This window comes from Cucurbita pepo, chromosome 1, assembly GCF_057944985.1.
Source record: "Cucurbita pepo subsp. pepo isolate OVF chromosome 1, ASM5794498v1, whole genome shotgun sequence".
Classification (NCBI taxonomy): domain Eukaryota; kingdom Viridiplantae; phylum Streptophyta; class Magnoliopsida; order Cucurbitales; family Cucurbitaceae; genus Cucurbita; species Cucurbita pepo.
In genome coordinates, this window is record NC_141798.1 from 9,475,098 (window position 1) to 9,492,686 (window position 17,589).

Below are 17,589 nucleotides of genomic sequence, written 5' to 3' on the forward strand. Positions count from 1 at the left end.
GTTTCTTCTCCCCGACGTGTCCGCGCGGGCCCCGCCGGCCGTTCCCAGCACGTGCGTGCACCCACCCTCGCCTCGATCATGCCCACCCCGCATGTGTTAAATGCAATTTGTGCGCATGGCATGTCGGGTGCGATCATACCAGCACTAATGCACCGGATCCCATCAGAACTCCGCAGTGTAGCGTGCTTGGGCGAGAGTAGTACTAAGTTGGGTGACCACTTGGGAAGTCCTCGTGTTGCACCCCTTTTTTATATTTCTTTTGCTCGTTACTTCAATTTCTCCCCGTTCTTTTTCTTCCTTTCTTTACAAATGGCAACCTCCCCCGCTCGCACGCTCACGCCCATCGCGTTTCTTCTCCCCGACGTGTCCGTGCGGGCCCCGCCGGCCGTTCCCAGCACGTGCGTGCACCCACCCTCGCCTCGATCATGCCCACCCCGCATGCGTTAAATGCAATTTGTGCGCATGGCATGTCGGGTGCGATCATACCAGCACTAATGCACCGGATCCCATCAGAACTCCGCAGTGTAGCGTGCTTGGGCGAGAGTAGTACTAAGTTGGGTGACCACTTGGGAAGTCCTCGTGTTGCACCCCTTTTTTATATTTCTTTTGCTCGTTACTTCAATTTCTCCCCGTTCTTTTCTTCCTTTCTTTACAAATGGCAACCTCCCCCGCTCGCACGCTCACGCCCATCGCGTTTCTTCTCCCCGACGTGTCCGCGCGGGCCCTGCCGGCCGTTCCCTGCACGTGCGTGCACCCACCCTCGCCTCGATCATGCCCACCCCGCATGCGTTAAATGCAATTCGTGCGCATGGCATGTCGGGTGCGATCATACCAGCACTAATGCACCGGATCCCATCAGAACTCTGCAGTGTAGCGTGCTTGGGCGAGAGTAGTACTAAGTTGGGTGACCACATGGGAAGTCCTCGTGTTGCACCCCTTTTTTATATTTCTTTTGCTCGTTACTTCAATTTCTCCCCGTTCTTTTCTTCCTTTCTTTACAAATGGCAACCTCCCCCGCTCGCACGCTCACGCCCATCGCGTTTCTTCTCCCCGACGTGTCCGCGCGGGCCCCGCCGGCCGTTCCCAGCACGTGCGTGCACCCACCCTCGCCTCGATCATGCCCACCCCGCATGCGTTAAATGCAATTTGTGCGCATGGCATGTCGGGTGCGATCATACCAGCACTAATGCACCGGATCCCATCAGAACTCCGCAGTGTAGCGTGCTTGGGCGAGAGTAGTACTAAGTTGGGTGACCACTTGGGAAGTCCTCGTGTTGCACCCCTTTTTTATATTTCTTTTGCTCGTTACTTCAATTTCTCCCCGTTCTTTTCTTCCTTTCTTTACAAATGGCAACCTCCCCCGCTCGCACGCTCACGCCCATCGCGTTTCTTCTCCCCGACGTGTCCGCGCGGGCCCTGCCGGCCGTTCCCTGCACGTGCGTGCACCCACCCTCGCCTCGATCATGCCCACCCCGCATGCGTTAAATGCAATTCGTGCGCATGGCATGTCGGGTGCGATCATACCAGCACTAATGCACCGGATCCCATCAGAACTCCGCAGTGTAGCGTGCTTGGGCGAGAGTAGTACTAAGTTGGGTGACCACTTGGGAAGTCCTCGTGTTGCACCCCTTTTTTATATTTCTTTTGCTCGTTACTTCAATTTCTCCCCGTTCTTTTCTTCCTTTCTTTACAAATGGCAACCTCCCCCGCTCGCACGCTCACGCCCATCGCGTTTCTTCTCCCCGACGTGTCTGCGCGGGCCCCGCCGGCCGTTCCCAGCACGTGCGTGCACCCACCCTCGCCTCGATCATGCCCACCCCGCATGCGTTAAATGCAATTCGTGCGCATGGCATGTCGGGTGCGATCATACCAGCACTAATGCACAGGATCCCATCAGAACTCCGCAGTGTAGCGTGCTTGGGCGAGAGTAGTACTAAGTTGGGTGACCACTTGGGAAGTCCTCGTGTTGCACCCCTTTTTTATATTTCTTTTGCTCGTTACTTCAATTTCTCCCCGTTCTTTTCTTCCTTTCTTTACAAATGGCAACCTCCCCCGCTCGCACGCTCACGCCCATCGCGTTTCTTCTCCCCGACGTGTCCGCGCGGGCCCCGCCGGCCGTTCCCAGCACGTGCGTGCACCCACCCTCGCCTCGATCATGCCCACCCCGCATGCGTTAAATGCAATTCGTGCGCATGGCATGTTGGGTGCGATCATACCAGCACTAATGCACCGGATCCCATCAGAACTCCGCAGTTAAGCGTGCTTGGGCGAGAGTAGTACTAAGTTGGGTGACCACTTGGGAAGTCCTCGTGGTGCACCCCTTTTTTATATTTCTTTTGCTCGTTACTTCAATTTCTCCCCGTTCTTTTCTTCCTTTCTTTACAAATGGCAACCTCCCCCGCTCGCACGCTCACGCCCATCGCGTTTCTTCTCCCCGACGTGTCCGCGCGGGCCCCGCCGGCCGTTCCCAGCACGTGCGTGCACCCACCCTCGCCTCGATCATGCCCACCCCGCATGCGTTAAATGCAATTTGTGCGCATGGCATGTCGGGTGCGATCATACCAGCACTAATGCACCGGATCCCATCAGAACTCCGCAGTTAAGCGTGCTTGGGCGAGAGTAGTACTAAGTTGGGTGACCACTTGGGAAGTCCTCGTGTTGCACCCCTTTTTTATATTTCTTTTCCTCGTTACTTCAATTTCTCCCCGTTCTTTTCTTCCTTTCTTTACAAATGGCAACCTCCCCCGCTCGCACGCTCACGCCCATCGCGTTTCTTCTCCCCGACGTGTCCGCGCGGGCCCCGCCGGCCGTTCCCAGCACGTGCGTGCACCCACCCTCGCCTCGATCATGCCCACCCCGCATGCGTTAAATGCAATTTGTGCGCATGGCATGTCAGGTGCGATCATACCAGCACTAATGCACCGGATCCCATCAGAACTCTGCAGTCAAGCGTGCTTGGGCGAGAGTAGTACTAAGTTGGGTGACCACTTCGGAAGTCCTCGTGTTGCACCCCTTTTTTATATTTCTTTTGCTCGTTACTTCAATTTCTCCCCGTTCTTTTCTTCCTTTCTTTACAAATGGCAACCTCCCCCGCTCGCACGCTCACGCCCATCGCGTTTCTTCTCCCCGACGTGTCCGCGCGGGCCCCGCCGGCCGTTCCCAGCACGTGCGTGCACCCACCCTCGCCTCGATCATGCCCACCCCGCATGCGTTAAATGCAATTTGTGCGCATGGCATGTCGGGTGCGATCATACCAGCACTAATGCACCGGATCCCATCAGAACTCCGCAGTGAAGCGTGCTTGGGCGAGAGTAGTACTAAGTTGGGTGACCACTTGGGAAGTCCTCGTGTTGCACCCCTTTTTTATATTTCTTTTGCTCGTTACTTCAATTTCTCCCCGTTCTTTTCTTCCTTTCTTTACAAATGGCAACCTCCCCCGCTCGCACGCTCACGCCCATCGCGTTTCTTCTCCCCGACGTGTCTGCGCGGGCCCCGCCGGCCGTTCCCAGCACGTGCGTGCACCCACCCTCGCCTCGATCATGCCCACCCCGCATGCGTTAAATGCAATTCGTGCGCATGGCATGTCGGGTGCGATCATACCAGCACTAATGCACCGGATCCCATCAGAACTCCGCAGTTAAGCGTGCTTGGGCGAGAGTAGTACTAAGTTGGGTGACCACTTGGGAAGTCCTCGTGTTGCACCCCTTTTTTATATTTCTTTTGCTCGTTACTTCAATTTCTCCCCGTTCTTTTCTTCCTTTCTTTACAAATGGCAACCTCCCCCGCTCGCACGCTCACGCCCATCGCGTTTCTTCTCCCCGACGTGTCCGCGCGGGCCCCGCCGGCCGTTCCCAGCACGTGCGTGCACCCACCCTCGCCTCGATCATGCCCACCCCGCATGCGTTAAATGCAATTTGTGCGCATGGAATGTCGGGTGCGATCATACCAGCACTAATGCACCGGATCCCATCAGAACTCCGCAGTCAAGCGTGCTTGGGCGAGAGTAGTACTAAGTTGGGTGACCACTTGGGAAGTCCTCGTGTTGCACCCCTTTTTTATATTTCTTTTGCTCGTTACTTCAATTTCTCCCCGTTCTTTTCTTCCTTTCTTTACAAATGGCAACCTCCCCCGCTCGCACGCTCACGCCCATCGCGTTTCTTCTCCCCGACGTGTCCGCGCGGGCCCCGCCGGCCGTTCCCTGCACGTGCGTGCACCCACCCTCGCCTCGATCATGCCCACCCCGCATGTGTTAAATGCAATTTGTGCGCATGGAATGTCGGGTGCGATCATACCAGCACTAATGCACCGGATTCCATCAGAACTCCGCAGTTAAGCGTGCTTGGGCGAGAGTAGTACTAAGTTGGGTGACCACTTGGGAAGTCCTCGTGTTGCACCCCTTTTTTATATTTCTTTTGCTCGTTACTTTAATTTCTCCCCGTTCTTTTCTTCCTTTCTTTACAAATGGCAACCTCCCCCGCTCGCACGCTCACGCCTATCGCGTTTCTTCTCCCCGACGTGTCCGCGCGGGCCCCGCCGGCCGTTCCCAGCACGTGCGTGCACCCACCCTCGCCTCGATCATGCCCACCCCGCATGCGTTAAATGCAATTTGTGCGCATGGCATGTCGGGTGCGATCATACCAGCACTAATGCACCGGATCCCATCAGAACTCCGCAGTTAAGCGTGCTTGGGCGAGAGTAGTACTAAGTTGGGTGACCACTTGGGAAGTCCTCGTGTTGCACCCCTTTTTTATATTTCTTTTGCTCGTTACTTCAATTTCTCCCCGTTCTTTTCTTCCTTTCTTTACAAATGGCAACCTCCCCCGCTCGCACGCTCACGCCCATCGCGTTTCTTCTCCCCGACGTGTCCGCGCGGGCCCCGCCGGCCGTTCCCAGCACGTGCGTGCACCCACCCTCGCCTCGATCATGCCCACCCCGCATGCGTTAAATGCAATTTGTGCGCATGGCATGTCGGGTGCGATCATACCAGCACTAATGCACCGGATCCCATCAGAACTCCGCAGTCAAGCGTGCTTGGGCGAGAGCAGTACTAAGTTGGGTGACCACTTGGGAAGTCCTCGTGTTGCACCCCTTTTTTATATTTCTTTTGCTCGTTACTTCAATTTCTCCCCGTTCTTTTCTTCCTTTCTTTACAAATGGCAACCTCCCCCGCTCGCACGCTCACGCCCATCGCGTTTCTTCTCCCCGACGTGTCCGCGCGGGCCCCGCCGGCCGTTCCCTGCACGTGCGTGCACCCACCCTCGCCTCGATCATGCCCACCCCGCATGCGTTAAATGCAATTTGTGCGCATGGCATGTCGGGTGCGATCATACCAGCACTAATGCACCGGATCCCATCAGAACTCCGCAGTCAAGCGTGCTTGGGCGAGAGTAGTACTAAGTTGGGTGACCACTTGGGAAGTCCTCGTGTTGCACCCCTTTTTTATATTTCTTTTGCTCGTTACTTCAATTTCTCCCCGTTCTTTTCTTCCTTTCTTTACAAATGGCAACCTCCCCCGCTCGCACGCTCACGCCCATCGCGTTTCTTCTCCCCGACGTGTCCGCGCGGGCCCCGCCGGCCGTTCCCAGCACGTGCGTGCACCCACCCTCGCCTCGATCATGCCCACCCCGCATGCGTTAAATGCAATTTGTGCGCATGGCATGTCGGGTGCGATCATACCAGCACTAATGCACCGGATCCCATCAGAACTCCGCAGTGAAGCGTGCTTGGGCGAGAGTAGTACTAAGTTGGGTGACAACTTGGGAAGTCCTCGTGTTGCACCCCTTTTTTATATTTCTTTTGCTCGTTACTTCAATTTCTCCCCGTTCTTTTCTTCCTTTCTTTACAAATGGCAACCTCCCCCGCTCGCACGCTCACGCCCATCGCGTTTCTTCTCCCCGACGTGTCCGCGCGGCCCCGCCGGCCGTTCCCAGCACGTGCGTGCACCCACCCTCGCCTCGATCATGCCCACTCCGCATGCGTTAAATGCAATTTGTGCGCATGGCATGTCGGGTGCGATCATACTAGCACTAATGCACCGGATCCCATCAGAACTCCGCAGTTAAGCGTGCTTGGGCGAGAGTAGTACTAAGTTGGGTGACCACTTGGGAAGTCCTCGTGTTGCACCCCTTTTTTATATTTCTTTTGCTCGTTACTTCAATTTCTCCCCGTTCTTTTCTTCCTTTCTTTACAAATGGCAACCTCCCCCGCTCACGCCCATCGCGTTTCTTCTCCCCGACGTGTCCGCGCGGGCCCCGCCGGCCGTTCCCAGCACGTGCGTGCACCCACCCTCGCCTCGATCATGCCCACCCCGCATGCGTTAAATGCAATTTGTGCGCATGGCATGTCGGGTGCGATCATACCAGCACTAATGCACCGGATCCCATCAGAACTCCGCAGTTAAGCGTGCTTGGGCGAGAGTAGTACTAAGTTGGGTGACCACTTGGGAAGTCCTCGTGTTGCACCCCTTTTTTATATTTCTTTTGCTCGTTACTTCAATTTCTCCCCGTTCTTTTCTTCCTTTCTTTACAAATGGCAACCTCCCCCGCTCGCACGCTCACGCCCATCGCGTTTCTTCTCCCCGACGTGTCCGCGCGAGCCCCGCCGGCCGTTCCCAGCACGTGCGTGCACCCACCCTCGCCTCGATCATGCCCACCCCGCATGCGTTAAATGCAATTTGTGCGCATGGCATGTCGGGTGCGATCATACCAGCACTAATGCACCGGATCCCATCAGAACTCCGCAGTCAAGCGTGCTTGGGCGAGAGTAGTACTAAGTTGGGTGACCACTTGGGAAGTCCTCGTGTTGCACCCCTTTTTTATATTTCTTTTGCTCGTTACTTCAATTTCTCCCCGTTCTTTTCTTCCTTTCTTTACAAATGGCAACCTCCCCCGCTCGCACGCTCACGCCCATCGCGTTTCTTCTCCCCGACGTGTCCGCGCGGGCCCCGCCGGCCGTTCCCAGCACGTGCGTGCACCCACCCTCGCCTCGATCATGCCCACCCCGCATGCGTTAAATGCAATTTGTGCGCATGGCATGTCGGGTGCGATCATACCAGCACTAATGCACCGGATCCCATCAGAACTCCGCAGTTAAGCGTGCTTGGGCGAGAGTAGTACTAAGTTGGGTGACCACTTGGGAAGTCCTCGTGTTGCACCCCTTTTTTATATTTCTTTTGCTCGTTACTTCAATTTCTCCCCGTTCTTTTCTTCCTTTCTTTACAAATGGCAACCTCCCCCGCTCGCACGCTCACGCCCATCGCGTTTCTTCTCCCCGACGTGTCCGCGCGGGCCCCGCCGGCCGTTCCCAGCACGTGCGTGCACCCACCCTCGCCTCGATCATGCCCACCCCGCATGCGTTAAATGCAATTTGTGCGCATGGCATGTCGGGTGCGATCATACCAGCACTAATGCACCGGATCCCATCAGAACTCCGCAGTTAAGCGTGCTTGGGCGAGAGTAGTACTAAGTTGGGTGACCACTTGGGAAGTCCTCGTGTTGCACCCCTTTTTTATATTTCTTTTGCTCGTTACTTCAATTTCTCCCCGTTCTTTTCTTCCTTTCTTTACAAATGGCAACCTCCCCCGCTCGCACGCTCACGCCCATCGCGTTTCTTCTCCCCGACGTGTCCGCGCGGGCCCCGCCGGCCGTTCCCAGCACGTGCGTGCACCCACCCTCGCCTCGATCATGCCCACCCCGCATGCGTTAAATGCAATTTGTGCGCATGGCATGTCGGGTGCGATCATACCAGCACTAATGCACCGGATCCCATCAGAACTCCGCAGTCAAGCGTGCTTGGGCGAGAGTAGTACTAAGTTGGGTGACCACTTGGGAAGTCCTCGTGTTGCACCCCTTTTTTATATTTCTTTTGCTCGTTACTTCAATTTCTCCCCGTTCTTTTCTTCCTTTCTTTACAAATGGCAACCTCCCCCGCTCGCACGCTCACGCCCATCGCGTTTCTTCTCCCCGACGTGTCCGCGCGGGCCCCGCCGGCCGTTCCCAGCACGTGCGTGCACCCACCCTCGCCTCGATCATGCCCACCCCGCATGCGTTAAATGCAATTTGTGCGCATGGCATGTCGGGTGCGATCATACCAGCACTAATGCACCGGATCCCATTAGAACTCCGCAGTTAAGCGTGCTTGGGCGAGAGTAGTACTAAGTTGGGTGACCACTTGGGAAGTCATCGTGTTGCACACCTTTTTTATATTTCTTTTGCTCGTTACTTCAATTTCTCCCCGTTCTTTTCTTCCTTTCTTTACAAATGGCAACCTCCCCCGCTCGCACGCTCACGCCCATCGCGTTTCTTCTCCCCGACGTGTCCGCGCGGGCCCCGCCGGCCGTTCCCAGCACGTGCGTGCACCCACCCTCGCCTCGATCATGCCCACCCCGCATGCGTTAAATGCAATTTGTGCGCATGGCATGTTGGGTGCGATCATACCAGCACTAATGCACCGGATCCCATCAGAACTTCGCAGTTAAGCGTGCTTGGGCGAGAGTAGTACTAAGTTGGGTGACCACTTGGGAAGTCCTCGTGTTGCACCCCTTTTTTATATTTCTTTTGCTCGTTACTTCAATTTCTCCCCGTTCTTTTCTTCCTTTCTTTACAAATGGCAACCTCCCCCGCTCGCACGCTCACGCCCATCGCGTTTCTTCTCCCCGACGTGTCCGCGCGGGCCCCGCCGGCCGTTCCCAGCACGTGCGTGCACCCACCCTCGCCTCGATCATGCCCACCCCGCATGCGTTAAATGCAATTTGTGCGCATGGCATGTCGGGTGCGATCATACCAGCACTAATGCACCGGATCCCATCAGAACTCCGCAGTTAAGCGTGCTTGGGCGAGAGTAGTACTAAGTTGGGTGACCACTTGGGAAGTCCTCGTGTTGCACCCCTTTTTTATATTTCTTTTGCTCGTTACTTCAATTTCTCCCCGTTCTTTTCTTCCTTTCTTTACAAATGGCAACCTCCCCCGCTCGCACGCTCACGCCTATCGCGTTTCTTCTCCCCGACGTGTCCGCGCGGGCCCCGCCGGCCGTTCCCAGCACGTGCGTGCACCCACCCTCGCCTCGATCATGCCCACCCCGCATGCGTTAAATGCAATTTGTGCGCATGGCATGTCGGGTGCGATCATACCAGCACTAATGCACCGAATTCCATCAGAACTCCGCAGTTAAGCGTGCTTGGGCGAGAGTAGTACTAAGTTGGGTGACCACTTGGGAAGTCCTCGTGTTGCACCCCTTTTTTATATTTCTTTTGCTCGTTACTTCAATTTCTCCCCGTTCTTTTCTTCCTTTCTTTACAAATGGCAACCTCCCCCGCTCGCACGCTCACGCCCATCGCGTTTCTTCTCCCCGACGTGTCCGCGCGGGCCCCGCCGGCCGTTCCCAGCACGTGCGTGCACCCACCCTCGCCTCGATCATGCCCACCCCGCATGCGTTAAATGCAATTTGTGCGCATGGCATGTCGGGTGCGATCATACCAGCACTAATGCACCGGATCCCATCAGAACTCCGCAGTTAAGCGTGCTTGGGCGAGAGTAGTACTAAGTTGGGTGACCACTTGGGAAGTCCTCGTGTTGCACCCCTTTTTTATATTTCTTTTGCTCGTTACTTCAATTTCTCCCCGTTCTTTTCTTCCTTTCTTTACAAATGGCAACCTCCCCCGCTCACGCCCATCGCGTTTCTTCTCCCCGACGTGTCCGCGCGGGCCCCGCCGGCCGTTCCCAGCACGTGCGTGCACCCACCCTCGCCTCGATCATGCCCACCCCGCATGCGTTAAATGCAATTTGTGCGCATGGCATGTCGGGTGCGATCATACCAGCACTAATGCACCGGATCCCATCAGAACTCCGCAGTTAAGCGTGCTTGGGCGAGAGTAGTACTAAGTTGGGTGACCACTTGGGAAGTCCTCGTGTTGCACCCCTTTTTTATATTTCTTTTGCTCGTTACTTCAATTTCTCCCCGTTCTTTTCTTCCTTTCTTTACAAATGGCAACCTCCCCCGCTCACGCCCATCGCGTTTCTTCTCCCCGACGTGTCCGCGCGGGCCCCGCCGGCCGTTCCCAGCACGTGCGTGCACCCACCCTCGCCTCGATCATGCCCACCCCGCATGCGTTAAATGCAATTTGTGCGCATGGCATGTCGGGTGCGATCATACCAGCACTAATGCACCGGATCCCATCAGAACTCCGCAGTTAAGCGTGCTTGGGCGAGAGTAGTACTAAGTTGGGTGACCACTTGGGAAGTCCTCGTGTTGCACCCCTTTTTTATATTTCTTTTGCTCGTTACTTCAATTTCTCCCCGTTCTTTTCTTCCTTTCTTTACAAATGGCAACCTCCCCCGCTCGCACGCTCACGCCCATCGCGTTTCTTCTCCCCGACGTGTCCGCGCGGGCCCCGCCGGCCGTTCCCAGCACGTGCGTGCACCCACCCTCGCCTCGATCATGCCCACCCCGCATGCGTTAAATGCAATATGTGCGCATGGCATGTCGGGTGCGATCATACCAGCACTAATGCACCGGATCCCATCAGAACTCCGCAGTTAAGCGTGCTTGGGCGAGAGTAGTACTAAGTTGGGTGACCACTTGGGAAGTCCTCGTGTTGCACCCCTTTTTTATATTTCTTTTGCTCGTTACTTCAATTTCTCCCCGTTCTTTTCTTCCTTTCTTTACAAATGGCAACCTCCCCCGCTCGCACGCTCACGCCCATCGCGTTTCTTCTCACCGACGTGTCCGCGCGGGCCCCGCCGGCCGTTCCCAGCACGTGCGTGCACCCACCCTCGCCTCGATCATGCCCACCCCGCATGCGTTAAATGCAATTTGTGCGCATGGCATGTCGGGTGCGATCATACCAGCACTAATGCACCGGATCCCATCAGAACTCCGCAGTTAAGCGTGCTTGGGCGAGAGTAGTACTAAGTTGGGTGACCACTTGGGAAGTCCTCGTGTTGCACCCCTTTTTTATATTTCTTTTGCTCGTTACTTCAATTTCTCCCCGTTCTTTTCTTCCTTTCTTTACAAATGGCAACCTCCCCCGCTCACGCCCATCGCGTTTCTTCTCCCCGACGTGTCCGCGCGGGCCCCGCCGGCCGTTCCCAGCACGTGCGTGCACCCACCCTCGCCTCGATCATGCCCACCCCGCATGCGTTAAATGCAATTTGTGCGCATGGCATGTCGGGTGCGATCATACCAGCACTAATGCACCGGATCCCATCAGAACTCCGCAGTTAAGCGTGCTTGGGCGAGAGTAGTACTAAGTTGGGTGACCACTTGGGAAGTCCTCGTGTTGCACCCCTTTTTTATATTTCTTTTGCTCGTTACTTCAATTTCTCCCCGTTCTTTTCTTCCTTTCTTTACAAATGGCAACCTCCCCCGCTCGCACGCTCACGCCCATCGCGTTTCTTCTCCCCGACGTGTCCGCGCGGGCCCCGCCGGCCGTTCCCAGCACGTGCGTGCACCCACCCTCGCCTCGATCATGCCCACCCCGCATGCGTTAAATGCAATATGTGCGCATGGCATGTCGGGTGCGATCATACCAGCACTAATGCACCGGATCCCATCAGAACTCCGCAGTTAAGCGTGCTTGGGCGAGAGTAGTACTAAGTTGGGTGACCACTTGGGAAGTCCTCGTGTTGCACCCCTTTTTTATATTTCTTTTGCTCGTTACTTCAATTTCTCCCCGTTCTTTTCTTCCTTTCTTTACAAATGGCAACCTCCCCCGCTCGCACGCTCACGCCCATCGCGTTTCTTCTCACCGACGTGTCCGCGCGGGCCCCGCCGGCCGTTCCCAGCACGTGCGTGCACCCACCCTCGCCTCGATCATGCCCACCCCGCATGCGTTAAATGCAATTTGTGCGCATGGCATGTCGGGTGCGATCATACCAGCACTAATGCATCGGATCCCATCAGAACTCCGCAGTTAAGCGTGCTTGGGCGAGAGTAGTACTAAGTTGGGTGACCACTTGGGAAGTCCTCGTGTTGCACCCCTTTTTTATATTTCTTTTGCTCGTTACTTCAATTTCTCCCCGTTCTTTTCTTCCTTTCTTTACAAATGGCAACCTCCCCCGCTCACGCCCATCGCGTTTCTTCTCCCCGACGTGTCCGCGCGGGCCCCGCCGGCCGTTCCCAGCACGTGCGTGCACCCACCCTCGCCTCGATCATGCCCACCCCGCATGCGTTAAATGCAATTTGTGCGCATGGCATGTCGGGTGCGATCATACCAGCACTAATGCACCGGATCCCATCAGAACTCCGCAGTTAAGCGTGCTTGGGCGAGAGTAGTACTAAGTTGGGTGACCACTTGGGAAGTCCTCGTGTTGCACCCCTTTTTTATATTTCTTTTGCTCGTTACTTCAATTTCTCCCCGTTCTTTTCTTCCTTTCTTTACAAATGGCAACCTCCCCCGCTCACGCCCATCGCGTTTCTTCTCCCCGACGTGTCCGCGCGGGCCCCGCCGGCCGTTCCCAGCACGTGCGTGCACCCACCCTCGCCTCGATCATGCCCACCCCGCATGCGTTAAATGCAATTTGTGCGCATGGCATGTCGGGTGCGATCATACCAGCACTAATGCACCGGATCCCATCAGAACTCCGCAGTTAAGCGTGCTTGGGCGAGAGTAGTACTAAGTTGGGTGACCACTTGGGAAGTCCTCGTGTTGCACCCCTTTTTTATATTTCTTTTGCTCGTTACTTCAATTTCTCCCCGTTCTTTTCTTCCTTTCTTTACAAATGGCAACCTCCCCCGCTCGCACGCTCACGCCCATCGCGTTTCTTCTCCCCGACGTGTCCGCGCGGGCCCCGCCGGCCGTTCCCAGCACGTGCGTGCACCCACCCTCGCCTCGATCATGCCCACCCCGCATGCGTTAAATGCAATATGTGCGCATGGCATGTCGGGTGCGATCATACCAGCACTAATGCACCGGATCCCATCAGAACTCCGCAGTTAAGCGTGCTTGGGCGAGAGTAGTACTAAGTTGGGTGACCACTTGGGAAGTCCTCGTGTTGCACCCCTTTTTTATATTTCTTTTGCTCGTTACTTCAATTTCTCCCCGTTCTTTTCTTCCTTTCTTTACAAATGGCAACCTCCCCCGCTCGCACGCTCACGCCCATCGCGTTTCTTCTCACCGACGTGTCCGCGCGGGCCCCGCCGGCCGTTCCCAGCACGTGCGTGCACCCACCCTCGCCTCGATCATGCCCACCCCGCATGCGTTAAATGCAATTTGTGCGCATGGCATGTCGGGTGCGATCATACCAGCACTAATGCATCGGATCCCATCAGAACTCCGCAGTTAAGCGTGCTTGGGCGAGAGTAGTACTAAGTTGGGTGACCACTTGGGAAGTCCTCGTGTTGCACCCCTTTTTTATATTTCTTTTGCTCGTTACTTCAATTTCTCCCCGTTCTTTTCTTCCTTTCTTTACAAATGGCAACCTCGCACGCTCACGCCCATCGCGTTTCTTCTCCCCGACGTGTCCGCGCGGGCCCCGCCGGCCGTTCCCAGCACGTGCGTGCACCCACCCTCGCCTCGATCATGCCCACCCCGCATGCGTTAAATGCAATTTGTGCGCATGGCATGTCGGGTGCGATCATACCAGCACTAATGCACCGGATCCCATCAGAACTCCGCAGTTAAGCGTGCTTGGGCGAGAGTAGTACTAAGTTGGGTGACCACTTGGGAAGTCCTCGTGTTGCACCCCTTTTTTATATTTCTTTTGCTCGTTACTTCAATTTCTCCCCGTTCTTTTCTTCCTTTCTTTACAAATGGCAACCTCCCCCGCTCACGCCCATCGCGTTTCTTCTCCCCGACGTGTCCGCGCGGGCCCCGCCGGCCGTTCCCAGCACGTGCGTGCACCCACCCTCGCCTCGATCATGCCCACCCCGCATGCGTTAAATGCAATTTGTGCGCATGGCATGTCGGGTGCGATCATACCAGCACTAATGCACCGGATCCCATCAGAACTCCGCAGTTAAGCGTGCTTGGGCGAGAGTAGTACTAAGTTGGGTGACCACTTGGGAAGTCCTCGTGTTGCACCCCTTTTTTATATTTCTTTTGCTCGTTACTTCAATTTCTCCCCGTTCTTTTCTTCCTTTCTTTACAAATGGCAACCTCCCCCGCTCGCACGCTCACGCCCATCGCGTTTCTTCTCCCCGACGTGTCCGCGCGGGCCCCGCCGGCCGTTCCCAGCACGTGCGTGCACCCACCCTCGCCTCGATCATGCCCACCCCGCATGCGTTAAATGCAATATGTGCGCATGGCATGTCGGGTGCGATCATACCAGCACTAATGCACCGGATCCCATCAGAACTCCGCAGTTAAGCGTGCTTGGGCGAGAGTAGTACTAAGTTGGGTGACCACTTGGGAAGTCCTCGTGTTGCACCCCTTTTTTATATTTCTTTTGCTCGTTACTTCAATTTCTCCCCGTTCTTTTCTTCCTTTCTTTACAAATGGCAACCTCCCCCGCTCGCACGCTCACGCCCATCGCGTTTCTTCTCACCGACGTGTCCGCGCGGGCCCCGCCGGCCGTTCCCAGCACGTGCGTGCACCCACCCTCGCCTCGATCATGCCCACCCCGCATGCGTTAAATGCAATTTGTGCGCATGGCATGTCGGGTGCGATCATACCAGCACTAATGCACCGGATCCCATCAGAACTCCGCAGTTAAGCGTGCTTGGGCGAGAGTAGTACTAAGTTGGGTGACCACTTGGGAAGTCCTCGTGTTGCACCCCTTTTTTATATTTCTTTTGCTCGTTACTTCAATTTCTCCCCGTTCTTTTCTTCCTTTCTTTACAAATGGCAACCTCGCACGCTCACGCCCATCGCGTTTCTTCTCCCCGACGTGTCCGCGCGGGCCCCGCCGGCCGTTCCCAGCACGTGCGTGCACCCACCCTCGCCTCGATCATGCCCACCCCGCATGCGTTAAATGCAATTTGTGCGCATGGCATGTCGGGTGCGATCATACCAGCACTAATGCACCGGATCCCATCAGAACTCCGCAGTTAAGCGTGCTTGGGCGAGAGTAGTACTAAGTTGGGTGACCACTTGGGAAGTCCTCGTGTTGCACCCCTTTTTTATATTTCTTTTGCTCGTTACTTCAATTTCTCCCCGTTCTTTTCTTCCTTTCTTTACAAATGGCAACCTCCCCCGCTCGCACGCTCACGCCCATCGCGTTTCTTCTCCCCGACGTGTCCGCGCGGGCCCCGCCGGACGTTCCCAGCACGTGCGTGCACCCACCCTCGCCTCGATCATGCCCACCCCGCATGCGTTAAATGCAATTTGTGCGCATGGCATGTCGGGTGCGATCATACCAGCACTAATGCACCGGATCCCATCAGAACTCCGCAGTTAAGCGTGCTTGGGCGAGAGTAGTACTAAGTTGGGTGACCACTTGGGAAGTCCTCGTGTTGCACCCCTTTTTTATATTTCTTTTGCTCGTTACTTCAATTTCTCCCCGTTCTTTTCTTCCTTTCTTTACAAATGGCAACCTCGCACGCTCACGCCCATCGCGTTTCTTCTCCCCGACGTGTCCGCGCGGGCCCCGCCGGCCGTTCCCAGCACGTGCGTGCACCCACCCTCGCCTCGATCATGCCCACCCCGCATGCGTTAAATGCAATTTGTGCGCATGGCATGTCGGGTGCGATCATACCAGCACTAATGCACCGGATCCCATCAGAACTCCGCAGTTAAGCGTGCTTGGGCGAGAGTAGTACTAAGTTGGGTGACCACTTGGGAAGTCCTCGTGTTGCACCCCTTTTTTATATTTCTTTTGCTCGTTACTTCAATTTCTCCCCGTTCTTTTCTTCCTTTCTTTACAAATGGCAACCTCGCACGCTCACGCCCATCGCGTTTCTTCTCCCCGACGTGTCCGCGCGGGCCCCGCCGGCCGTTCCCAGCACGTGCGTGCACCCACCCTCGCCTCGATCATGCCCACCCCGCATGCGTTAAATGCAATTTGTGCGCATGGCATGTCGGGTGCGATCATACCAGCACTAATGCACCGGATCCCATCAGAACTCCGCAGTTAAGCGTGCTTGGGCGAGAGTAGTACTAAGTTGGGTGACCACTTGGGAAGTCCTCGTGTTGCACCCCTTTTTTATATTTCTTTTGCTCGTTACTTCAATTTCTCCCCGTTCTTTTCTTCCTTTCTTTACAAATGGCAACCTCCCCCGCTCGCACGCTCACGCCCATCGCGTTTCTTCTCCCCGACGTGTCCGCGCGGGCCCCGCCGGCCGTTCCCAGCACGTGCGTGCACCCACCCTCGCCTCGATCATGCCCACCCCGCATGCGTTAAATGCAATTTGTGCGCATGGCATGTCGGGTGCGATCATACCAGCACTAATGCACCGGATCCCATCAGAACTCCGCAGTTAAGCGTGCTTGGGCGAGAGTAGTACTAAGTTGGGTGACCACTTGGGAAGTCCTCGTGTTGCACCCCTTTTTTATATTTCTTTTGCTCGTTACTTCAATTTCTCCCCGTTCTTTTCTTCCTTTCTTTACAAATGGCAACCTCCCCCGCTCGCACGCTCACGCCCATCGCGTTTCTTCTCCCCGACGTGTCCGCGCGGGCCCCGCCGGACGTTCCCAGCACGTGCGTGCACCCACCCTCGCCTCGATCATGCCCACCCCGCATGCGTTAAATGCAATTTGTGCGCATGGCATGTCGGGTGCGATCATACCAGCACTAATGCACCGGATCCCATCAGAACTCCGCAGTTAAGCGTGCTTGGGCGAGAGTAGTACTAAGTTGGGTGACCACTTGGGAAGTCCTCGTGTTGCACCCCTTTTTTATATTTCTTTTGCTCGTTACTTCAATTTCTCCCCGTTCTTTTCTTCCTTTCTTTACAAATGGCAACCTCGCACGCTCACGCCCATCGCGTTTCTTCTCCCCGACGTGTCCGCGCGGGCCCCGCCGGCCGTTCCCAGCACGTGCGTGCACCCACCCTCGCCTCGATCATGCCCACCCCGCATGCGTTAAATGCAATTTGTGCGCATGGCATGTCGGGTGCGATCATACCAGCACTAATGCACCGGATCCCATCAGAACTCCGCAGTTAAGCGTGCTTGGGCGAGAGTAGTACTAAGTTGGGTGACCACTTGGGAAGTCCTCGTGTTGCACCCCTTTTTTATATTTCTTTTGCTCGTTACTTCAATTTCTCCCCGTTCTTTTCTTCCTTTCTTTACAAATGGCAACCTCGCACGCTCACGCCCATCGCGTTTCTTCTCCCCGACGTGTCCGCGCGGGCCCCGCCGGCCGTTCCCAGCACGTGCGTGCACCCACCCTCGCCTCGATCATGCCCACCCCGCATGCGTTAAATGCAATTTGTGCGCATGGCATGTCGGGTGCGATCATACCAGCACTAATGCACCGGATCCCATCAGAACTCCGCAGTTAAGCGTGCTTGGGCGAGAGTAGTACTAAGTTGGGTGACCACTTGGGAAGTCCTCGTGTTGCACCCTTTTTTTATATTTCTTTTGCTCGTTACTTCAATTTCTCCCCGTTCTTTTCTTCCTTTCTTTACAAATGGCAACCTCCCCCGCTCGCACGCTCACGCCCATCGCGTTTCTTCTCCCCGACGTGTCCGCGCGGGCCCCGCCGGACGTTCCCA

At 55.9% G+C, this 17,589-nt stretch overlaps 49 non-coding genes and 2 pseudogenes across 49 annotated transcripts; all 51 read left to right on the forward strand.

The window, feature by feature from the left end:
* The first annotated feature begins 125 nt into the window (after positions 1–125).
* LOC147793940 (5S ribosomal RNA) lies at positions 126–244 on the forward strand. The gene has a single exon (XR_015413430.1). It is a non-coding gene; the product is annotated as a 5S ribosomal RNA (ribosomal RNA).
* Positions 245–472: 228 nt separating this feature from the next.
* LOC147793941 (5S ribosomal RNA) lies at positions 473–591 on the forward strand. Its single transcript, XR_015413431.1, has one exon. It is a non-coding gene; the product is annotated as a 5S ribosomal RNA (ribosomal RNA).
* A 227-nt stretch (positions 592–818) lies between these two features.
* LOC147793942 (5S ribosomal RNA) lies at positions 819–937 on the forward strand. The gene has a single exon (XR_015413494.1). It is a non-coding gene; the product is annotated as a 5S ribosomal RNA (ribosomal RNA).
* A 227-nt stretch (positions 938–1,164) lies between these two features.
* LOC147793943 (5S ribosomal RNA) lies at positions 1,165–1,283 on the forward strand. Its single transcript, XR_015413432.1, has one exon. It is a non-coding gene; the product is annotated as a 5S ribosomal RNA (ribosomal RNA).
* Positions 1,284–1,510: 227 nt separating this feature from the next.
* On the forward strand, positions 1,511–1,629 carry LOC147793944 (5S ribosomal RNA). The gene has a single exon (XR_015413436.1). It is a non-coding gene; the product is annotated as a 5S ribosomal RNA (ribosomal RNA).
* Positions 1,630–1,856: 227 nt separating this feature from the next.
* On the forward strand, positions 1,857–1,975 carry LOC147793945 (5S ribosomal RNA; annotated as a pseudogene).
* A 227-nt stretch (positions 1,976–2,202) lies between these two features.
* On the forward strand, positions 2,203–2,321 carry LOC147793946 (5S ribosomal RNA). The gene has a single exon (XR_015413333.1). It is a non-coding gene; the product is annotated as a 5S ribosomal RNA (ribosomal RNA).
* A 227-nt stretch (positions 2,322–2,548) lies between these two features.
* LOC147793947 (5S ribosomal RNA) lies at positions 2,549–2,667 on the forward strand. Its single transcript, XR_015414237.1, has one exon. It is a non-coding gene; the product is annotated as a 5S ribosomal RNA (ribosomal RNA).
* Positions 2,668–2,894: 227 nt separating this feature from the next.
* LOC147793948 (5S ribosomal RNA) lies at positions 2,895–3,013 on the forward strand (annotated as a pseudogene).
* A 227-nt stretch (positions 3,014–3,240) lies between these two features.
* Positions 3,241–3,359, forward strand: LOC147793949 (5S ribosomal RNA). Its single transcript, XR_015413125.1, has one exon. It is a non-coding gene; the product is annotated as a 5S ribosomal RNA (ribosomal RNA).
* A 227-nt stretch (positions 3,360–3,586) lies between these two features.
* LOC147793950 (5S ribosomal RNA) lies at positions 3,587–3,705 on the forward strand. Its single transcript, XR_015414259.1, has one exon. It is a non-coding gene; the product is annotated as a 5S ribosomal RNA (ribosomal RNA).
* A 227-nt stretch (positions 3,706–3,932) lies between these two features.
* LOC147793951 (5S ribosomal RNA) lies at positions 3,933–4,051 on the forward strand. The gene has a single exon (XR_015413156.1). It is a non-coding gene; the product is annotated as a 5S ribosomal RNA (ribosomal RNA).
* A 227-nt stretch (positions 4,052–4,278) lies between these two features.
* Positions 4,279–4,397, forward strand: LOC147793952 (5S ribosomal RNA). The gene has a single exon (XR_015413272.1). It is a non-coding gene; the product is annotated as a 5S ribosomal RNA (ribosomal RNA).
* A 227-nt stretch (positions 4,398–4,624) lies between these two features.
* LOC147793953 (5S ribosomal RNA) lies at positions 4,625–4,743 on the forward strand. Its single transcript, XR_015414274.1, has one exon. It is a non-coding gene; the product is annotated as a 5S ribosomal RNA (ribosomal RNA).
* A 227-nt stretch (positions 4,744–4,970) lies between these two features.
* LOC147793954 (5S ribosomal RNA) lies at positions 4,971–5,089 on the forward strand. Its single transcript, XR_015413299.1, has one exon. It is a non-coding gene; the product is annotated as a 5S ribosomal RNA (ribosomal RNA).
* Positions 5,090–5,316: 227 nt separating this feature from the next.
* On the forward strand, positions 5,317–5,435 carry LOC147793955 (5S ribosomal RNA). Its single transcript, XR_015413159.1, has one exon. It is a non-coding gene; the product is annotated as a 5S ribosomal RNA (ribosomal RNA).
* Positions 5,436–5,662: 227 nt separating this feature from the next.
* LOC147793956 (5S ribosomal RNA) lies at positions 5,663–5,781 on the forward strand. Its single transcript, XR_015413472.1, has one exon. It is a non-coding gene; the product is annotated as a 5S ribosomal RNA (ribosomal RNA).
* A 226-nt stretch (positions 5,782–6,007) lies between these two features.
* Positions 6,008–6,126, forward strand: LOC147793957 (5S ribosomal RNA). The gene has a single exon (XR_015413198.1). It is a non-coding gene; the product is annotated as a 5S ribosomal RNA (ribosomal RNA).
* A 219-nt stretch (positions 6,127–6,345) lies between these two features.
* LOC147793958 (5S ribosomal RNA) lies at positions 6,346–6,464 on the forward strand. Its single transcript, XR_015414288.1, has one exon. It is a non-coding gene; the product is annotated as a 5S ribosomal RNA (ribosomal RNA).
* Positions 6,465–6,691: 227 nt separating this feature from the next.
* Positions 6,692–6,810, forward strand: LOC147793959 (5S ribosomal RNA). Its single transcript, XR_015413160.1, has one exon. It is a non-coding gene; the product is annotated as a 5S ribosomal RNA (ribosomal RNA).
* A 227-nt stretch (positions 6,811–7,037) lies between these two features.
* On the forward strand, positions 7,038–7,156 carry LOC147793960 (5S ribosomal RNA). Its single transcript, XR_015414302.1, has one exon. It is a non-coding gene; the product is annotated as a 5S ribosomal RNA (ribosomal RNA).
* Positions 7,157–7,383: 227 nt separating this feature from the next.
* LOC147793961 (5S ribosomal RNA) lies at positions 7,384–7,502 on the forward strand. The gene has a single exon (XR_015414320.1). It is a non-coding gene; the product is annotated as a 5S ribosomal RNA (ribosomal RNA).
* A 227-nt stretch (positions 7,503–7,729) lies between these two features.
* On the forward strand, positions 7,730–7,848 carry LOC147793962 (5S ribosomal RNA). Its single transcript, XR_015413161.1, has one exon. It is a non-coding gene; the product is annotated as a 5S ribosomal RNA (ribosomal RNA).
* A 227-nt stretch (positions 7,849–8,075) lies between these two features.
* Positions 8,076–8,194, forward strand: LOC147793963 (5S ribosomal RNA). Its single transcript, XR_015413443.1, has one exon. It is a non-coding gene; the product is annotated as a 5S ribosomal RNA (ribosomal RNA).
* Positions 8,195–8,421: 227 nt separating this feature from the next.
* Positions 8,422–8,540, forward strand: LOC147793964 (5S ribosomal RNA). The gene has a single exon (XR_015413288.1). It is a non-coding gene; the product is annotated as a 5S ribosomal RNA (ribosomal RNA).
* A 227-nt stretch (positions 8,541–8,767) lies between these two features.
* Positions 8,768–8,886, forward strand: LOC147793965 (5S ribosomal RNA). Its single transcript, XR_015414337.1, has one exon. It is a non-coding gene; the product is annotated as a 5S ribosomal RNA (ribosomal RNA).
* Positions 8,887–9,113: 227 nt separating this feature from the next.
* LOC147793966 (5S ribosomal RNA) lies at positions 9,114–9,232 on the forward strand. The gene has a single exon (XR_015413483.1). It is a non-coding gene; the product is annotated as a 5S ribosomal RNA (ribosomal RNA).
* A 227-nt stretch (positions 9,233–9,459) lies between these two features.
* LOC147793967 (5S ribosomal RNA) lies at positions 9,460–9,578 on the forward strand. The gene has a single exon (XR_015414350.1). It is a non-coding gene; the product is annotated as a 5S ribosomal RNA (ribosomal RNA).
* Positions 9,579–9,797: 219 nt separating this feature from the next.
* LOC147793968 (5S ribosomal RNA) lies at positions 9,798–9,916 on the forward strand. The gene has a single exon (XR_015414367.1). It is a non-coding gene; the product is annotated as a 5S ribosomal RNA (ribosomal RNA).
* A 219-nt stretch (positions 9,917–10,135) lies between these two features.
* On the forward strand, positions 10,136–10,254 carry LOC147793969 (5S ribosomal RNA). The gene has a single exon (XR_015414387.1). It is a non-coding gene; the product is annotated as a 5S ribosomal RNA (ribosomal RNA).
* Positions 10,255–10,481: 227 nt separating this feature from the next.
* LOC147793970 (5S ribosomal RNA) lies at positions 10,482–10,600 on the forward strand. The gene has a single exon (XR_015414398.1). It is a non-coding gene; the product is annotated as a 5S ribosomal RNA (ribosomal RNA).
* Positions 10,601–10,827: 227 nt separating this feature from the next.
* On the forward strand, positions 10,828–10,946 carry LOC147793971 (5S ribosomal RNA). The gene has a single exon (XR_015414412.1). It is a non-coding gene; the product is annotated as a 5S ribosomal RNA (ribosomal RNA).
* A 219-nt stretch (positions 10,947–11,165) lies between these two features.
* LOC147793972 (5S ribosomal RNA) lies at positions 11,166–11,284 on the forward strand. Its single transcript, XR_015414428.1, has one exon. It is a non-coding gene; the product is annotated as a 5S ribosomal RNA (ribosomal RNA).
* A 227-nt stretch (positions 11,285–11,511) lies between these two features.
* On the forward strand, positions 11,512–11,630 carry LOC147793973 (5S ribosomal RNA). Its single transcript, XR_015414445.1, has one exon. It is a non-coding gene; the product is annotated as a 5S ribosomal RNA (ribosomal RNA).
* A 227-nt stretch (positions 11,631–11,857) lies between these two features.
* On the forward strand, positions 11,858–11,976 carry LOC147793974 (5S ribosomal RNA). The gene has a single exon (XR_015413301.1). It is a non-coding gene; the product is annotated as a 5S ribosomal RNA (ribosomal RNA).
* Positions 11,977–12,195: 219 nt separating this feature from the next.
* LOC147793975 (5S ribosomal RNA) lies at positions 12,196–12,314 on the forward strand. Its single transcript, XR_015414460.1, has one exon. It is a non-coding gene; the product is annotated as a 5S ribosomal RNA (ribosomal RNA).
* Positions 12,315–12,533: 219 nt separating this feature from the next.
* Positions 12,534–12,652, forward strand: LOC147793976 (5S ribosomal RNA). Its single transcript, XR_015414479.1, has one exon. It is a non-coding gene; the product is annotated as a 5S ribosomal RNA (ribosomal RNA).
* Positions 12,653–12,879: 227 nt separating this feature from the next.
* LOC147793977 (5S ribosomal RNA) lies at positions 12,880–12,998 on the forward strand. Its single transcript, XR_015414503.1, has one exon. It is a non-coding gene; the product is annotated as a 5S ribosomal RNA (ribosomal RNA).
* A 227-nt stretch (positions 12,999–13,225) lies between these two features.
* On the forward strand, positions 13,226–13,344 carry LOC147793978 (5S ribosomal RNA). Its single transcript, XR_015413302.1, has one exon. It is a non-coding gene; the product is annotated as a 5S ribosomal RNA (ribosomal RNA).
* A 219-nt stretch (positions 13,345–13,563) lies between these two features.
* Positions 13,564–13,682, forward strand: LOC147793979 (5S ribosomal RNA). The gene has a single exon (XR_015414524.1). It is a non-coding gene; the product is annotated as a 5S ribosomal RNA (ribosomal RNA).
* A 219-nt stretch (positions 13,683–13,901) lies between these two features.
* Positions 13,902–14,020, forward strand: LOC147793980 (5S ribosomal RNA). The gene has a single exon (XR_015414538.1). It is a non-coding gene; the product is annotated as a 5S ribosomal RNA (ribosomal RNA).
* Positions 14,021–14,247: 227 nt separating this feature from the next.
* Positions 14,248–14,366, forward strand: LOC147793981 (5S ribosomal RNA). Its single transcript, XR_015414556.1, has one exon. It is a non-coding gene; the product is annotated as a 5S ribosomal RNA (ribosomal RNA).
* A 227-nt stretch (positions 14,367–14,593) lies between these two features.
* On the forward strand, positions 14,594–14,712 carry LOC147793982 (5S ribosomal RNA). The gene has a single exon (XR_015412912.1). It is a non-coding gene; the product is annotated as a 5S ribosomal RNA (ribosomal RNA).
* Positions 14,713–14,931: 219 nt separating this feature from the next.
* Positions 14,932–15,050, forward strand: LOC147793983 (5S ribosomal RNA). Its single transcript, XR_015413032.1, has one exon. It is a non-coding gene; the product is annotated as a 5S ribosomal RNA (ribosomal RNA).
* Positions 15,051–15,277: 227 nt separating this feature from the next.
* Positions 15,278–15,396, forward strand: LOC147793984 (5S ribosomal RNA). The gene has a single exon (XR_015413082.1). It is a non-coding gene; the product is annotated as a 5S ribosomal RNA (ribosomal RNA).
* Positions 15,397–15,615: 219 nt separating this feature from the next.
* LOC147793985 (5S ribosomal RNA) lies at positions 15,616–15,734 on the forward strand. Its single transcript, XR_015413093.1, has one exon. It is a non-coding gene; the product is annotated as a 5S ribosomal RNA (ribosomal RNA).
* A 219-nt stretch (positions 15,735–15,953) lies between these two features.
* Positions 15,954–16,072, forward strand: LOC147793986 (5S ribosomal RNA). Its single transcript, XR_015413104.1, has one exon. It is a non-coding gene; the product is annotated as a 5S ribosomal RNA (ribosomal RNA).
* A 227-nt stretch (positions 16,073–16,299) lies between these two features.
* On the forward strand, positions 16,300–16,418 carry LOC147793987 (5S ribosomal RNA). The gene has a single exon (XR_015413115.1). It is a non-coding gene; the product is annotated as a 5S ribosomal RNA (ribosomal RNA).
* Positions 16,419–16,645: 227 nt separating this feature from the next.
* Positions 16,646–16,764, forward strand: LOC147793988 (5S ribosomal RNA). The gene has a single exon (XR_015413126.1). It is a non-coding gene; the product is annotated as a 5S ribosomal RNA (ribosomal RNA).
* Positions 16,765–16,983: 219 nt separating this feature from the next.
* LOC147793989 (5S ribosomal RNA) lies at positions 16,984–17,102 on the forward strand. The gene has a single exon (XR_015413143.1). It is a non-coding gene; the product is annotated as a 5S ribosomal RNA (ribosomal RNA).
* Positions 17,103–17,321: 219 nt separating this feature from the next.
* LOC147793990 (5S ribosomal RNA) lies at positions 17,322–17,440 on the forward strand. Its single transcript, XR_015413085.1, has one exon. It is a non-coding gene; the product is annotated as a 5S ribosomal RNA (ribosomal RNA).
* The last annotated feature ends 149 nt before the right edge of the window (positions 17,441–17,589 follow it).